A 17,721-nucleotide genomic window follows, 5' to 3' on the forward strand; every position below is an offset into this window, starting at 1 on the left:
CCAAAGCTGCAGCGCATACTCTCTGTAGGCGAAATCCATGCAGTTAGTACAACCAGCGTGTGTCAACGCACGATGACACGCACTGTGGCTGAAGCCCATGGCATGATGGAGAGAAGCATGGGTGTAGCAGTCGAACCACTTTTCCGCGGTGGTGGACCTCAGATCGCGCAAGACGGTGTAGAATGCCTCGGCATAATCGTCCCAATCGTAGTAATGCTCCACATTGCATGCCTTGTCTACAAAAGTCGCGTCCTCAGTTACTTCTTGTGATACAAAGACAGGGCCAAAGTACTACGAGCAGGACTGGGATTTTGTGCGTGGTGGACATGATGATAGTGCTCATACCAAACATTACAAGCTGAATTTAATCAGAGTAATAACAGTGGTCCCATCCTGTGCCTGCCTTGTCATATTTTTCTGTGCTTATGTTGATACCGTCATAAAATAATAGCAACTGAAAAGGGGACTTGAGTAAAGTAACGCATTCGAATAATGCGACTGACCCACTGCAATAGAAATTAGTGACTGCGAATCTGAAAAAAAGCAGAGGATGAGGAAGAAGTTTGGTTGGAGGAACATACCGGAGATGTTATGCAGTTCACGAGCACCCTCTTATTTCGCACCCGATGGGCGATTCTTGAGTCCGATAGATCGCGAGAGTGATGAGTGATTCGACGAGGCCTGATCCGGTAAAGCTTCGTCCAAGTGGGATGGCGACGTCTTCGCAGGGCTTGGGATTGTTGGGCATTAACTAGGGGTCTGCAACCGGATTGGGTAGAACTAGGAACCAGACCGGACCGCCCGAAAAACCGGTCCGTTCCCTGTTCCAACGTGAACAAGTCCAGTTCCTGTTCCAAGTTTTTATAACCAGTTTGAATAGGTTCGGTTCCTGATTCCAAGTGAAAACCCATCCAGAAACCGAACCGTTTTTGGAATCGGTTATTAGCTACAATAAAAGCAACATATTTCTTTAAGTTGAATCTAACTCTGCCTCGCCTCATTTGTTTCTTCTTCATTCTTTGCCACATATCTCTATTTGTATTGGATCAATATTTCTATGGATGAATGGAGAAGAGAGTTTAAAAAATTTATTTTGATAAATGGGGAACGAGTGTTATAATCTATGTTTTATGTCACGTGTTTGAACTTTTTATTGCTTATAATTATACGTGATTACGCGTTTGAACTTTTTATTTATTGTTGTACGTGACCATGTGTTTGGCGGATAGGGATTTATATTGATAATCTTTTACTTGGAAAAATTTCAAATAAGGGCCCAAAGTGCTATCATTTTCTCAAATAAAGGCCACAAGTGAACTTTGTTTCAAATGAGGGCCTGAGTGGTCTCATTTTCTTAAAAGTGAACCTTATTTCAAATAAAGGCAGAAGTGGCTATGAAGTCTTAAAAAAAAATAAAGGCCCGATTTCCTTCATTTGATTTTTTTCTTTTTTCCTTTTTTTGGACTTTCCCTTTTTCTGTTTCCTTGAAAAAAAAGAAAAAAGAAAAAACAGAGGCGGGAGGATAGTCCTTTGTATAAAATAAAATAAAAATGTCATCTTTACATTCTGTCGCATGTTTCTATTTTTCTCAGGATCCACTAAAAGTCATCATCCACTCACAAGAGTGTTCTCTGGACGAGCACTTTTCAAGAGAGACATTAGATTACAGAGGATAGCAACCTTGGTGATTCGTGAGCAATATACTCAGACCGTGGATCACTGGTGTCCCTGTTCTCGGTTGTGAACTGTAGCTATAGCCACGAGCACAACAGCCTCACCGAGCACCCCAAGTCGTTCGAAGAGTCAGCCGCGATCCCCATCGGCTTCCCCGCTCATGCTCTGTAGTCTGTACCAGTCGTAGTTGAGCCCCTGTTTAGCTTGATTCGCTTCAGTTTTTGCAGGTTGTCACCAGTCGACGAGCACGAGTCATGCCTCCCCCAACTTCGGTGTCCTTGTCCGTGATTCTTCTACTCACGCTCACCAAATTCCAGTGAAGCCCATCAGTGGTTTTTTTTTTTGGTCTTTTAGCTCGGTTAATACAGATTAACATTTGGTTCCTTTGGTTTGATTAACAAGTCCAGCATGCCCATTAAGAGAATGCCAAGGACAAATCCGGTAAAGCTTCAGAGAATGGTCCAATTGTTTAGTTAATTAACTCGGCATTTTGTTGCATGTTTAGTTCTTTAATTAATTCGCAGGTCATGTAGTCAATTTAGTTAGACCGTAACATCATTAGCGCATTAGCTTAATTAAATTGCATGTCATATAGAATAGTCATGTAGTTAGTTAAATTAACTTCGTATACATTAACTTAGGGTAGTTTTGCTTTCATCCATGTCATTGCATTTTTAAAATAAATTCATGCATTGCATACAGGTTAGTCTTTCCTCTTTAAAAAACGAAAATCATAAAAATAATTCTGTGGCGCATGCTCCATGCAATTTTGTTGAGTTATGACTGTTGATTTAATTGATTATACACCCATATGATATAACCTATGATAGCGACTTATGTTAAAATCAATTAATTTGTTTGCTTAAAAATGTTTTTATAAAATGAAAGGGTATCGAAAGAGTGTTAGGGTAATCTTGCGTAATCAAATCTCAGGACATGTTATCTATTATTTGTAGACATAAAATAGTTTTTCTCGTTACTTTATTTAGATTTCTAATCAACTTGGCCACTTTGAATTAAAATATTTGCATGTTAATATTACACCATAAATTGCGATTTAGTAGAGCTTGGGAGAATTCGAACTAGGTTAGTTAATTTAATTAATCTGGTAACTTAGCATGAAACCGATAATTAGGCCGCAACACGACTTCAACTCCAATGAAACCAGCCTCTGTGATTGGAGTATCAACCACCCTCTGAGGTCCATACTTCGGCGAAAGAAGACCAGCCTCTGTGTGGGCTCCTTGGTATCATCCGACCTCCTCACCCATTAGAAAGACCCTAGGATCGGCAGACATTTCCTCATCAAGCGCAGCATTCTGAGCCTCCCTCACACTCATCTCTTTCGCCGCAGTAGCCTAACTCCATAACCCCGCCGCCGTGCAAATCTTCCGCCACCTCTCTATCGGCACAACACAACTTGCGAGCCTCCCCCAGTTGGCTCTCCTCTTAGAGTCAACAACATCTCGCACTCTTGAACTTGAACTTGCTCCAAACCGCCAAGTAAAGCTTGCTGATTCTCCCTCTCTTGATTGGGTGGGTTGTCTTCGAAACAGAGTCCAGCTTAGTCATTCCATCGGACACCTTCCTTGCGAACTCGACACCTCCTCCATATTACAAACGACATCAATGGAATTTCAGAAGACAGCTGAGAGAAAACAAAAGCAAAATAGAAATCAACAGACAAATTGGGAATGAATCGAAATTAATTCTAGAGTTCAATCGTAGATGACGAATGCCGTCATCGCATGAGTGTGGCGAGGAACCGGCTGTCCGTGGAGATTTCTCAGAGCAACGATCTTACGAGAGATGGATCTCTCCCTTAAAATGCACAAATTTGTTGACGTCTTTGCATACCATACTCTCTCATATCCTTGTATTATAGTGAAAATTGATGTAAAATAGCCGACTAGTGCTAGCACAAGATATGATCCCTTATCATGCTAATTAAGTTGGGCAAATTAGCACATAGAGCCAATATATACCCTATTCCTCTCGCAATCAGCACATATACGGAGGCCTACCGAGAGCGAAACTAAGTCAAACTATTCACAAGCTGTTTGTTAAATATGTCTCGAGTTTAAAATTGTTGGTGGCACCACAAGACAAAAGAGAGTAAATGAAAGGTGCAAGAGCCTTCATCAGAGAGTAATGGTAGATCAAGAGTTTGACAAAAAGAGAGGGGCTTAAATAATATATTTTATTGTGGAGCCCATGGAGTCTATCCCTATCGGAAGAGCCATAGTGGAGAAGACGTTCCTAAAAGGGCTTCTCATTGCACAAAGAAGAAGTTGCACTAAGAGAAGGGGATTATTTTTCTTCTCCGGACGAAGAAGCCGCACAAGCGCGAGGAGCTTCTGAGTGTAGTAGATTTGTGCGTGAGTTTGTTATATCCAAGTAAGTTGTTTATTTGTAAACACTTTGGGTTTGGGTATAATCTAGGTGCGGGAAACACGAGCGTATTGAGCGATTGTAATTCCGATTCTCCGATTATAGTGGATTGTTCTTGCTGGCTCTCCCGTGGATGTAGGTACCGATATTCGGACCGAACCACGTAATCCCCGGTGTCATTTATCGTTCCTCGTTATTTCTCTTGATGCTTTCGCATTGATTTATTTGCAAGATCCGGGTTAGTTTCCGCACGTTATATTACAACAATTGGTATCAGAGCACCAGGTTCGGATATTCTAGATTGTGATTTGGGGCTTTTGCTTGTCTGATTATTATCCGGATATCCTGTGATTGCAATTATGTGCGGAGTGAAAGCTGAAATTGAGAAGTTTAACGGGAGGAACAACTTTGGGTTATGGAGTCTCAAGATGGAGGCGATATTGACAACTCAAGGTTTAGCAGAAGCATTGGAGGGCAAGGCTGAGTTGCCCGAAACGATGACAGATCTTGAAAAGGATGTGGTAATGAGGAAAGATAGAAGTTTAATCCTGTTGAATTTATCGGATGACGTGTTAATAGAGGTTGGTGAGGAGAAGGATACCGCAGCATTGTGGGCAAAACTTCGGGCGCTCTATGTAACGAAGGGTTTGAACAATCGCTTATACATGTTGAAGAGGATGTTCCAGTTCGGATATACTGAAGGTACGTCTATCAGAACCCATCTAGATGAATTTAATAAACTCATGATGGATTTGAAGAACGTCGGTAAGACACTTGATGATGAAGAGCGGGGCATGATGTTGTTAGCTTCCCTACCAGAGTCATGGGAGCACTTTGCTGATTCAGCATTGCAGGGGCGTACTACAATTACCTCGGAAGAGGTAAAGTCCGCCTTATTTTCTAAAGAGTGGCGAGAGAAAGTTGCGAGATGACGGTCTAGCGCAGGATGTAGCGCGAGGACTAGTGATTCGGGGTAGAGAGCAACAACGAGGGTCCAGTAGCAGCAGAGGTAAAAGCGGATCTAAGTCACGCCACGGAAAGTCCAAGGGACGCGTGAAGTGCTTTGAGTGTCACGAAGAGGGGCACATCGGGAGAGATTGTCCTAAGTTGAGAAATAGAGGTGATAAGCGGAAAGCCACAACCAGTGTGGCGAATGTTGCTGAAGAGAGCACTAGTGATGCAGAGGCTGTTTTGTGTGTGACCGCGGGTTCATCGGGAGATGAATGGGTGCTAGATCCGGGGTGTTCTTATCATATGACGCCTCATAGGAACTGGTTTACTACTTACCAGGCTGCAGATGGTGGTAGAGTTACGTTGGGGAATAACGCAGCTGCAAGGTTGTGGGGATAGGGACAGTTCGGATTCGGATGCACGATGGCGTAGTGCGCACATTGACGGACGTAAGGCATGTACCGGAGCTCAAGAAGAACCTTATTTCTCCGGGGACACTTGATGATATCGGGTGTAAGTACACAGCTGAAGGTGGAGTCTTGAAGATCTCTCGAGGTGCTATGACGGTGATGAAAGGGAAGAAAGTGAGTTCTCTCTATCATCTACTGGGAGAGACCGTGACAGAGGCTGCTGCGGTTTCATCGGGTGAGTCGGATCCCGATTTAACTCGTTTATGGCATATGCGTCTAGGGCACATGAGTGAGGCGGGTATGACGATCTTTGAGTGATAGAGGGTTGTTAAAGGGTCGGAAGACAAGTAAGTTAGACTTATGTGAGCACTGTATCTTTGGGAAGCGGCGCAGGATTAAGTTTGCTACAGGTATTCATTCGACCAAGCAACCGGTAGAATATATTCATTCGGACGTGCGGGGCCCGTCTCCTGTTCCTTCAAAAGGAGGTGCTCGTTATATGCTGACATTTATCGACGATTATTCCAGGAAAGTATGGGTATACTTTCCGAAGCACAAATCGATGTGTTTGATCGGTTCAAGAAATTTAAGGCATTGATTGAGAAGCGATCGGATAAACGGATCAAGTGCACGAGAACCGATAACGGCATGGAGTTACGTGGTAAAGATTTTACCGAGTTCTGCGAGAGAGAAGGGATTGTGAGACACCGCACAGTACTTGGGACACCACGGCAGAATGGCGTGGCGTAACGGAAGAACAGAATTTTACTTGAGCGGGCTCGGAGCATGCTTTCGCATCTTGGAATAGGCAAGGAATTTTGGGCCGAAGCGGTGAACATGGCATGTTACACGATTAATCGATCTCCATCATCTGCTATCGAGTGGAAGACTCCGGAGGAAGTATGGTCGGGGAAACCTGTTGATTACTCCGGATTACGAATATTCGGATGTCCTGCGTATGCTCATGCGAGTGATGGTAAGCTTGAGCCGAGGTCGAAGAAGTGCATATTTACGGGTTATGCACATGGGGTGAAAGGTTACCGGCTGTAGTGCACCGATCCCGAGATCACCCGGTTTTCTAATCAGCAGAGATGTGATCTTCGACGAGACCGAAATGCTTCGACGGAGGAGTTACGAGACACAACCAGCAGAGCGGACAGATCATGGTGTTAGTAGTGAGGTGGAGCTTCGGGTGGAGACTCGGGAGACCTCGGAGGTAACAGATGTTGAGGCTGCAGATGAGGCCACAGTTCTCGAAGTCGGTGATAGTGAACAACCAAGACGCCCCGCAGACATAGTATAGCCGCATGCATGACAGACGAGAGAAGGCAAATTAAACCACCGGTACGTTATGCTTATACAGATTTTGCTTATGCTTTGATCGTAGGTGATGAGGTGGAGACAGATGAGCCTTCGTCTTACTCTGACGCGATGGCTAGTTCTGAGTCGTCGCGGTGGCTACGGGCTATGAGCGAAGAAATGGAATCACTCCATCGAAATCGGACATGGGAGTTAGTTAAAGTACCCAAGAGCCGGAAGATTGTCGGAAGTAAATGGGTCTACAAACGGAAAGAGGGCATTCCTAGTGTCGAGGGCAGAGATATAAGGTGAGACTTGTTGCGAAGGGGTATACCCAGCGGGAAGGCATTGACTACGGTGAGGTGTTTTCTCCCGTGGTAAGGCATACTTCTATTCGTGTTTTACTTGCCTTAGTTGCTTGCACGGGATCTCGAGTTGGAGCGGCTTGATGTGAAAACGGCGTTTCTTCACGGTGAGTTGGAGGAGCATATTTACATGAGGCAACGGAGGGATTTGCTATTCCGGGTAAGGAAGATCATGTTTGCTTATTAAAGAAATCTTTATATGGGCTGAAACAATCTCCTGAGACAGGTGGTACAAGCGGTTTGACGCTTTCATGGCTAGTCGGGACTATTCAAAGAGTCGGATGGATAGCTGTGTTTATTTTAGGAGATTGGAGGACGGGTCTTTGATATATCTCGCTATTATATGTTGATGATATGTTGATAGCAGCCGAAAAATATGTACGATATTGATGTCTTGAAGAGGCGGTTGAGTGCTGAGTTTGAGATGAAAGATTTAGGTGCTGCGAAGAAAATATTGGGTATGGAGATTTTGCGTGACAGATTTGCAGGATTATTACGTCTGTCTCAAAAGAAATATATTGAGAAAATTGTTGCACGTTTTAATATGCGATGCGAAGTTCAGTGAGTACACCATTAGCGAAGCACTTTAAACTTTCGGTTAAGTTATCGCCGCAAGCGAGGAGGAAGAGGAACATATGTCTCGTGTTCCTTATTCTAGTGCCGTGGGTAGTATTATGTATGCTATGGTATGCACTAGGCCCGATATTTCACAAGGTGTCGGTGTGGTTAGTCGTTATATGAAACGTCCGGGTAAAACTCATTGGGAAGCTGTGAAATGGATCCTCGAATATTTGAAGGGGACATCGGACGTTGGTATAGTATACCGGAGGGACAGTAATGGCGGTGAGACCACTGGTTTTGTGGATTCCGATCATGCGGGTGACTTGGATGAGTGCGGGTCTTTAGCCGGGTACGTGTTTACGCTTGCGGGTGGTGCGGTTAGTTGGAAGGCGTCCTTACGGGACCACGTAGCCTTGTCGTCGAGCGAGGCGGAGTACATGGCACCGACCTTTGTAGCGAAAGAGGCGATATGGTTGCAAGGTTTGCTCATGGACTTTGGGTTAGAACAGAAAAATGTTGACATACACTGTGATAACCAAGGTGCGATTTATCTGACGTATAATCCGCTTTATCACGAGCGAACGAAGCATATCAATATCGGGTACCACTTCATCCGAGATGTCTTAGCGAAGGGTAAGGTTGTTGTGAAAAAGATTGCTACAGCAGAGAACCCTGCGGACATGATGACTAAGCCTGTTCCTTTGGCGAAGCTCAAGCTCTGCTTGAGCACTATTGGCGTCTGTAGAGAGTGAACGCCCGTGGGGGCGTTGGGAGAGCAGCATGGATGATGAGCATTATTAACTTGGCTTCAAACATCGAGCCAAGGTGGAGAATTGTTAAATATGTCTCGAGTTTAAAATTGTTGGTGGCACCACAAGACAAAAGAGAGTAAATGAAAGGTGCAAGAGCCTTCATCAGAGAGTAATGGTAGATCAAGAGTTTGACAAAAAGAGAGGGGCTTAAATAATATATTTTATTGTGGAGCCCATGGAGTCTATCCCTATCGGAAGAGCCATAGTGGAGAAGACGTTCCTAAAAGGGCTTCTCATTGCACAAAGAAGAAGTTGCACTAAGAGAAGGGGATTATTTTTCTTCTCTGGACGAAGAAGCCGCACAAGCGCGAGGAGCTTCCGAGTGTAGTAGATTTGTGCGTGAGTTTGTTATATCCAAGTAAGTTGTTTATTTGTAAACACTTTGGGTTTGGGTATAATCTAGGTGCGGGAAACACGAGCGTATTGAGCGATTGTAATTCCGATTCTCCGATTATAGTGGATTGTTCTTGCTGGCTCTCCCGTGGATGTAGGTACCGATATTCGGACCGAACCACGTAATCCCCGGTGTCATTTATCGTTCCTCGTTATTTCTCTTGGTGCTTTCGCATTGATTTATTTGCAAGATCTGGGTTAGTTTCCGCACGTTATATTACAACACTGTTCGACCTTGGGTTGATGATTACTTGAGATCCGCTCGGACGGTATCTAGTCAAGCTCTAACTCGAATTACTCGAGTATCTTGTCAAGCTAAAGCTCAAGTTCTCCAATACTGGATTCCAACAAGCTTTTGAACCTACCTAAAAAAGTCTAATAGCTATAATGAAAAGAAATACACATCCTTAGCTACACACATGTATATGTAAAATCTCGACTTTTTATTCGAGTCAACCTCCAATGTGAAATCAGCACTTGGAAGGGGTAAATTTGAGTTTTTACTAGCGCGTATGGAGTTGTGTAGATCTGAAGTTAGGCACTGTAACGGCACGATTTGAACCCTAGGTGAGGGCCATGTTGACATTGTTGGCACTTGAATTTGGCTAGCAAGTTCCATATTCTAAAATCATTTGAGTCTAGGCTCGTCATCAACAGCTAAATTTGATCCTTGGCATAGAGAAAATACTTAGCTCTTTCCCTAGTTGGAATCGAAGGCATCTCGGACTCTCTCCCTAGATTTTCTCCGACCAGATTTTTTTGCATCTTTACCCTCTCGCTTTGGATTCTCCCGGTTCATCTCCCGTAGTGAACAGCACCATCGGATTCCATATTTGAGTCGCAAGTTACGAGCAATCGACATTTGGTCCGTCTCTCATCAAGTTCGATTACGTTCACTATTTGAGTCTTGCCTCATTATTGTGTCTGCCCTAGTTGAGTTGGTTCGTGTTGGAAACCATATGACAAGAGTTACTTTTCTTGGATTGAACTTGGGGCATCCCAATGGTGTGGTAATGTCGAATCGGGGAAAAGGGAAAAAAAAATAGAAGTAAAGGACGTGATCGGGTCGGGATGGGAGAATTATTAAAAAATTCCTAAACCTGCTACAGTTATGTCAATTTAGTTATAAACTTCTTCTTTTTTGCCAATTCAATCCTAAACCTTTTGCAATTGTATCAATTCAGTTTATTTAGCCGGTCAACGTTGACATAATAATTTTTAATAATATCTTTATATTTTTCGAATTTTTTTAACTATCTTTCAATAAAATTTATTTTCTCTTTTATTTTGGCTTTGGGCCGCCAGTCTCCTACAAGCCCTTGCCGGCCACTAGCGAGGGAAGTTTGGATGTGATATGGCCAAAAACTCATGGTTACTCAGAAAAAAAAAAATGTAGAAAAGTCTACTCTAATGCACGGGAACTCCTATTTATCCCTTTATTATCTTAGCTACTATATAATTTATGAGCATTTTAAGGAATAGTTTTGTAATAGCTATTACATTAAGCTATATTTTTGGTGTATTGGGCAATCATAATGAGAATACACATGATTGAACGGTGCACATAAACGTGATAGTTGAACGGTGCACATAAACGTGATTGCCGGAACTCATCCATGAAATGTGGGCTAACTCGATATAAATTTGGATACACTACGGTTGCGAATCTGGATAGTTGATATAATGCTAAGAAAGAAAAACCCGATAATGCAGATACAATAAACCGCTTAACCTCGTTTGGGAGCATATGAGATTGCTATATAGTTAGCCATATCCGTTGTACCAACTTTTTTCATAAGATCCATATAATTTCACAATTTATTACTACATGCTTTTTAATGTCTTTAGCTTGTCCAAGGAGAATCGACGAAGTAAATTGGATCATATGTGACATCCATCTTACAAGTTTGGCGGTGCAAATGTATATGCAAATCTTGACTCCATGCGACTTTATTGTCCATGAAAATGACACTATGATCTTTGAGTCTATACATGGAATCCTTTCACATGAAATAAAGATAAGTGTGCTCCAGAAACTTTAAAAACCTCTAAACAAAGTACAAATAAATCCTAGGATTTATCTAGTAAGTTCAACCAAGTAGCTTCGTTAATCAAACCTTTAAACAAAGTGCTTTGTTCACTGAAAATAATGACTTGGTTTCGTTGTGGGAAGGGTAGCAAGAAATCACTGAGCATTATTCCACTAGCCATTTGCACCTCATAGTTTTCAAATATCAAGGGAATTCGTCTTTTTGCCTATTATTATTATTATTATTATTATTATTATTATTATTCAAGGAGAGTACCTTGGAGATATCATGATGACGTACAATTGCACAAATATGCAATTACTAATTTAAACTAGTCAAGCAATGTAGTATCCCTTGGACACGAAACGGTGCTTCTTACAATTGCCCAACCATTCCATGCTATTTTTTGTGAGAGAAAGGGGCCGTGCTTCTAACAGGCCTTTTTCCGACATAAACTTCATAACTGAATTGGGCCCATTTGTGTTCCACGACATCCATATTAAAAATGGGCCCAATTCCACCCTTTTTTGCAGTCAGTTTCGCCACAACACTGGCTACTTTAGCTAATCGTCCACTTATTATTCCAAGAAAGCAACCCTGCATTATCAGGAGAATCCCATCATTAAAGATGCAATAATTTGAAAAAACATTAGATAGTGGGGTGTCCTATCTATCTCCCTCAAAGATGCTTTATTGAAAAAAAGCTGAGAAGGACGTAAGCGTTGATTATTCATCCATATTAAAGTTGTTATCACCAAAATCCCATCATTAAAGATGCAAAAATTTAAATAGACAAAAGATAGTGGGATGGTTCCCTCTCCCTTTCGAATCCACCTTTAATAAAGATGCTTTATGATAAAGCTAAAAGGACTATCTCTCCATATTAAAGTGTTGACTATCTCTAAATGGCTTAGCATAAGGAGCGTTACACATACAAGAGTTTTGCTACAATGTGGAAATAAATCTATAGGTTAATGATTAAAAAAAAAATTGGTTGTCCATCGGCAAATTTCATTTTTGACATTGAAATCGCTTCTGTTTTGTTGTGTGCCTTCTTTTGTTGTGAGTTTGGCGTACTTCTGTAATAGTCTTGTTTCAGACGGGTCGTGTCACTTTGTTGGTGGGGGTACTCGGCCTTGTGCCCTTGCACTGTTGTATACCATCGATCCTTTTGTTTAAGTCTAATATTAGAGCTAAATATTTAGTGATTTGGGGCTTTAGCCGCTCGGGCAAGTAGTAGTTCACGTTACGCCATCTTCCTTACATAGGACTACGGTCATGACTGGACTAGCATGTTAGATTAATTAGGCAAAACTTAATCGAGAGCACTTGATTACACTTTTCCTGTACAATATGTTTGATATTGATTGTATAATTTTCCAGCAACACTACAACACCAGCACCCTGAACTTTGATGAGAATGGAAGATTCCTGTACATGTCTCCATATTGATCATGACAGAATCTTAACCTCGCACATTTCATTGTTTGAGAAAAATTGATAATATGCTATTGTCAAATTTGATTGTCTGTTTTTATCTACTCCCAAACTATATTTCCATATGTTAAATGCGCCACGCTATTGAAATAAATAGATAAGTAGCATTTGGAAGAAATTTGGGTTCACCGTGGATCATTTTAGTCTGAAGTGAAAATCACGGGACACCAAGTAAGATCATTTGGGCTCTTGAGGATGGGTTCATGCAACCAAAATACCAGTTCTTTTTTTTTTTTTTTTTTTTTGCTTCAAAAATTTGGCTCCAATAGCAACAAGAAAAATCCTTCACTCATGTGTGATGGATTTTCCTAAGACATGGTTATGGTCAAGGTCAAGCTGATCTTTTCTATTCTTTTAATTTTTACGATCGTTTGAGTCGAAATAGCTCATCTTTTTCGAGTGTTGCTATTTTTGAAGTTGTAATGTCATCTTGGTCTAGAGTTTAGAGTAAGCTTGTGAATGGCCTGGCACCAATCAAGATGAATCAACAAAGGGTACTGCTACAACTGTAAGGATTTAAATCATAAAACTGATTTATAAAAGTGATGTGAATAATTAGTCAATTATCAATTATTCTTAGTAGGATTCACTTAGGTGATGCGGCTATCTTACCATGCTTAATTCATTAGTGTCATGTCTTCAAATTGGAAAGCTTACCTGGTAGTTTGCTATTGAGTTTTCGTTTTGTTTGCTTTAATCCGTTACACCGTGGCTAAGACTTGAGATAATATTATTTACCAAAACTCACACATGAAAATGTGTGCTAACTCAACATAAATTTAGATCCACTACACTTGCGAATCTAAATAACTGAAACAATGCTTAAAAAAAAATCTGATAACGCAAATGCACTAAATTATTTAATTTCATTTGGAAGCACATGAGATTTATCATATATTAAGCGATATCAGTCGCACCAAAAGTTTCATGATATCCATATAATTTCCTAATTTGATAGTACATACTCTTAATAACCGAATTGGGCCCATTCGTGTTCCACGACATCCATTTACGACACTGGCTTTTTGCAGTCACTTTCGCCACAACACTGGCTGCTTTAGCTAATCGTCCACTTAATATTCCACGAAAGCAACCTGCATTATCAGGAGAATCCCATCATTAAAGATGCAATAATTTCGAAAACATAAGATAGTGGGGTGTCCCATCTATCTCCATCAAAGATGCTTTATTGAAAAAAAGATGAAAAAGATAAAGGCGGTGATTTTTCATCAATGGCTTAGCACAAGGGGCATTTCACACAAGAACTTTGACCGATTTGACCGATTAGCATTGCTGTGATGTTAAAGTGATAATTTTAAATAATATTTTAATATTTTATCAAATTTTATATTTTTTGTTTTATATTTTTTTTTCTTTCCTTTTCTTAACATTAAAGATCTTAGTCTTTACTTTCGTTTTCTCCGACATCCATATTAAAATCGTTATCACCAAAATCCCATCATTAAAGATGCAAAAATTTGAATAGATAAAAGATGGTGGGTTGTCCCCTCTCCCTTTCGAATCCACCTTTAATAAAGATGCTTTATAATAAAGCTAAAAGGACGAAACTTTTGATTATTTATAAATGGCTTAAGGAGCATTACACATAAGAGAGTTTTGCTACAATGCGGAAATAAATCTATAGGTTAATGATTAAAAAAAAAATTGGTTGTCCATCGGCAAATTTCATTTTTGACGTTGAAATTGCTTCTGTTTTGTTGTGTGCCTTCCTTTGTGGTGAGTTTGGGTATTTCTGTAACAGTCTTGTTTCAAACGAGTCATGTCGCTTTGTTGGTGGGGCTATTGAGGCTTGCTTCCATCGTTCCATGCACTGAGTATACCATCGATCCTTTTTGTTTAAGTCTAACATTCGAGCTAAATATTTAGTGATTTGGGGCTTTGGCCACTCGGCCAAGTAGTAGTTCATGTTACACCATCTTCCTTACACATAGGACTACAGTCATGATTGGACTAGCACGTCAGGTTAATTAGGCAAAACTTAATCGAGAGCACTTGATTACACTTTTCCTGTACAATATGTTTGATATTGATTGTATAATTTTCCAGCAATGCTATAGCACTAGCACCTGAACTTTGATGAGAATTGAAGATTCTTGTACATGTCTCCATATTGATCGTGAGAGAATCTTAACCTCGTACATTTCATGATTTGTTGAGTAAAATTGATAACCTGCTTTTGTCAAATTTGATTGTCTAATAGGGGTGAGCGGTTCCGGGTTCTTTCGGGTTCCACCTGGAACCCGGAACCTACCCGTCGGAACAGGTTCCTCATTTTTTGGAACTTGGAACCTACCCTATCACGAGTTCTAAGGTCGGTTCCGGGGTACCCAAGAACCTATCAATTTCTATTATTTTCTTTTATTTTTTTCATTTTTAGGTAAGCAAAATGACGGTGAACACTACAACATCTAAGAGAAAGTAGAGGTGAGTGATTTTAGACTCTGTACATGTTACATTTAGAACTTGAAACCAATCTATTGGAACACGTTTATCATTTTTTTGAACTCGAAACCTAAAAATTTGTTTAGCTCCAAATTATACACTCATCATCGGATGCCATAGAATATTATATGATCGTGCAAAAACATATACCAAGAAAAATATAAAAATTTATTTCAGAAACTAGGGTCTAGGTTCCGGGTTCCAAGTTCTAGATAGTGGAACTTGGAACCTACCCGTTGGAACAGGTTCCTCAATGTTTGGAACCCGGAACCTCCACCGCATACCTTGGAACCTAGAACCGGACCGGATCCTACGGGTTCCGGTTCCAGGTTCTCGGTTCTACCCCGGAACCATGCTCACCCCTATTGTCTAATTTTATCTACTCCAAAACTCTATTTCCATATATAAGTAGCATTTGGAAGAAATTTGGGTTCACCATGGATCATTTTAGTCCGAAGTGAAAATGACGGGACATGGTAAGATCATTTGGGCTCTTGAGGATTGGGTTCATGCAATCAAAATACCAATATATATATTTGCTTCAAAAGATTTGGCTCCAATAGCAACAAGAAAAATCCTTCACTTATATGTGATGGATTTTCCTAAGACATGGTTATGGTCAAGGTCAAGCTGATCTTTTTCTATTCTTCCAATTTTTACAATCGTTTGAGTCGAAATAGCTCATCCTTTTCAAGTATTGCTATTTTTGAAGTTGTAATGTCATCTCGGTCTAGAGTTTAGAGTAAGCTTGTGACTGGCCCGGCACCAATCAAGATGAATCAACAAAGAGTAATACTACAACTATAAGGATTTAAATCATAAAACTGATTTATAAAAGTGATGTGAATAATTAGTCAATTATCAATTATTCTTAGTAGGATTCACTTAGGTGATGCGGCTATCTTACCATGCTTAATTCATTAGTGCCATGTCTTCAAATTGGAAAGCTTAGCTGGTAGTTTGCTATTGAGTTTTTGCTTTGTTTGCTTTAATCCCTTACACCGTGGCTAAGACTTGGGATAATATTATGTACCGAAAGTCACACATGAAAATGTGTGCTAACTCAACATAAATTTAGATACACTACACTTGCGAATCTAAATAATTGAAACAATGCTTAAAAAAAATCTGATAATGCAAATGCACTAAATTACTTAATTTCATTTGGAAGCACAAGAGATTTGTCAAGCCATATCGGTTGCACCAAAAGTTTCATGAGATCCGTATAATTTCCTAATTCGATAGTACATACTCTTTTTTTTTTTTTTTTTATGTATGTCTTTGGCTCATCCAAGGAGAATCGATAGAGTAAAATTGGAATATACATCTCCCGGATGAAAACCGGCCTAAAGTTTTCCGCGAAGCAACTTCCACGAGTCACTTCATGATCGTCGTTCCTTTTTCCATTTCCTCTTAGTGTCTTAATGTCAAGCATATTTCCCTTAGTCACCAACCAATCTATTTGTGCTTTTCCAAACTGTAATGATATGAACTTACGAATATCTGCATAGGATTCCTAATCAATAGAGCTCTACAATTGAGAGAAAAAAAAAAGCTATGAACGATGCTCAGGACCTCAAGATTCAATAATTTGACTAAGACATTGATAATGGGGTGTGACCTCCACTCCTTCTCGAGTCTACGATCTATAATGAGGTGGCTGGACCTACTACTACTTTGTTCATTGATTTGATTACTCGTCGTACACTATAGCCGAGAAAACCACCAGGATCATGAGAAGGCTAAAGGAAATCTCATTTAAGAAATAAATTGATAAAACGAGATTAATCGCTTGAAATTTGGATGAAATCTTTTTTTAAAGAATGTACAAACCATTTCATATGGATGAATAATTAATCCTTCAAAGTGCGATACTAGTTATTGATTAAGCACATAGATTATTTAAGCACCATCAACTAATGTTTTTTTTTTTTCAATTTAATCAATCTTTTGTTGGTGTGTACCTGCCTAAGCTATTGAATCTGAGTATTAAGGAGTTAAAACTCCAAAGGGCACTTCAAAAGCAGTGTCAAATATTGCCGATAACTCATCGGCTAATGGCAACTTGTGAAGTACGAGAATCTCTTCAAAAGCAGCGGACGGTTGATCCCTTGATTTTTTTCCAAGAACATATCAGTTTGAACTCAAAGAAAATTCATTAGTTCTCCTGGGCTGGACTGCTGTCGACGTCGGTCGCGATCGAGGTCATCAACGTCTTTTCACTTCCAAGAAAACGAAAAGCCAACTTCGAGTTGGACGAAACAAGCCGACATTTTTTTCTCTTATCCCGGTACCGCATCTCCACGAAATCCTGTCACTGCCCCAGCCCGACCCCACCTGGCCCAGGTGCCAATCAACGGCCGTGGATTCGCAATCCCCGAGCTTCATCATCGGCTGAGGGCCATCACAGGGACCGAGGATCACGCGCAAGGGTAGAACCGTAATTTCGTCTGTGTGAACGGCTACTTTTGCTCCCGGGGCTTTACGTCTTTGCCTTTTCAAATTTTCAGCGGACTTCCAAATATGCCCACGCATGTCCCAATCTGTTCACGTAAATGCCATGCATTGATTAAATTCTTTTCGACTCGATTTCCGTTTTCCTTATGGAAAAAATAATAAAAATCAAAAGCGTGACATTGAAAATTCAAATTCGAATATAGAAAAGATGGGGCATTTTCTATCGATTGACCGGTTCGTCCCGTAGATATCGAACTGAATCAAAGTCATTACGGGGATATGAAGGCGGCAAAACTTGACCGAGAGGATTTGATTACACTTTTTCTCAAAGAGTTGGGACTAAATTGGTTTAATCGAAAGGTTTAAGACTCAATTGCATTCTCTACAATATGTCCAAAACCGATTATACAATTTTCCT

The 17,721-nt window shown here is 40.5% G+C and overlaps 3 protein-coding genes across 3 annotated transcripts in view; all 3 read left to right on the top strand.

Annotated features, from left to right (window-relative positions):
• Positions 1-17,721, top strand: part of LOC115755168 — a 463,587-nt gene that overhangs the window by 159,273 nt on the left and 286,593 nt on the right. The gene's annotated exons all lie outside the window — the stretch shown is intronic.
• LOC115755147 overlaps positions 1-17,721 on the top strand; it is a 237,035-nt gene that overhangs the window by 153,474 nt on the left and 65,840 nt on the right. The window lies entirely within an intron of this gene.
• LOC115731259 (disease resistance protein RPS2-like) overlaps positions 1-17,721 on the top strand; it is a 253,309-nt gene that overhangs the window by 61,085 nt on the left and 174,503 nt on the right. The gene's annotated exons all lie outside the window — the stretch shown is intronic.

This window comes from Rhodamnia argentea, chromosome 5 (genome assembly GCF_020921035.1).
Source record: "Rhodamnia argentea isolate NSW1041297 chromosome 5, ASM2092103v1, whole genome shotgun sequence".
In the NCBI taxonomy this organism is placed as follows: Eukaryota; Viridiplantae; Streptophyta; class Magnoliopsida; order Myrtales; family Myrtaceae; genus Rhodamnia; species Rhodamnia argentea.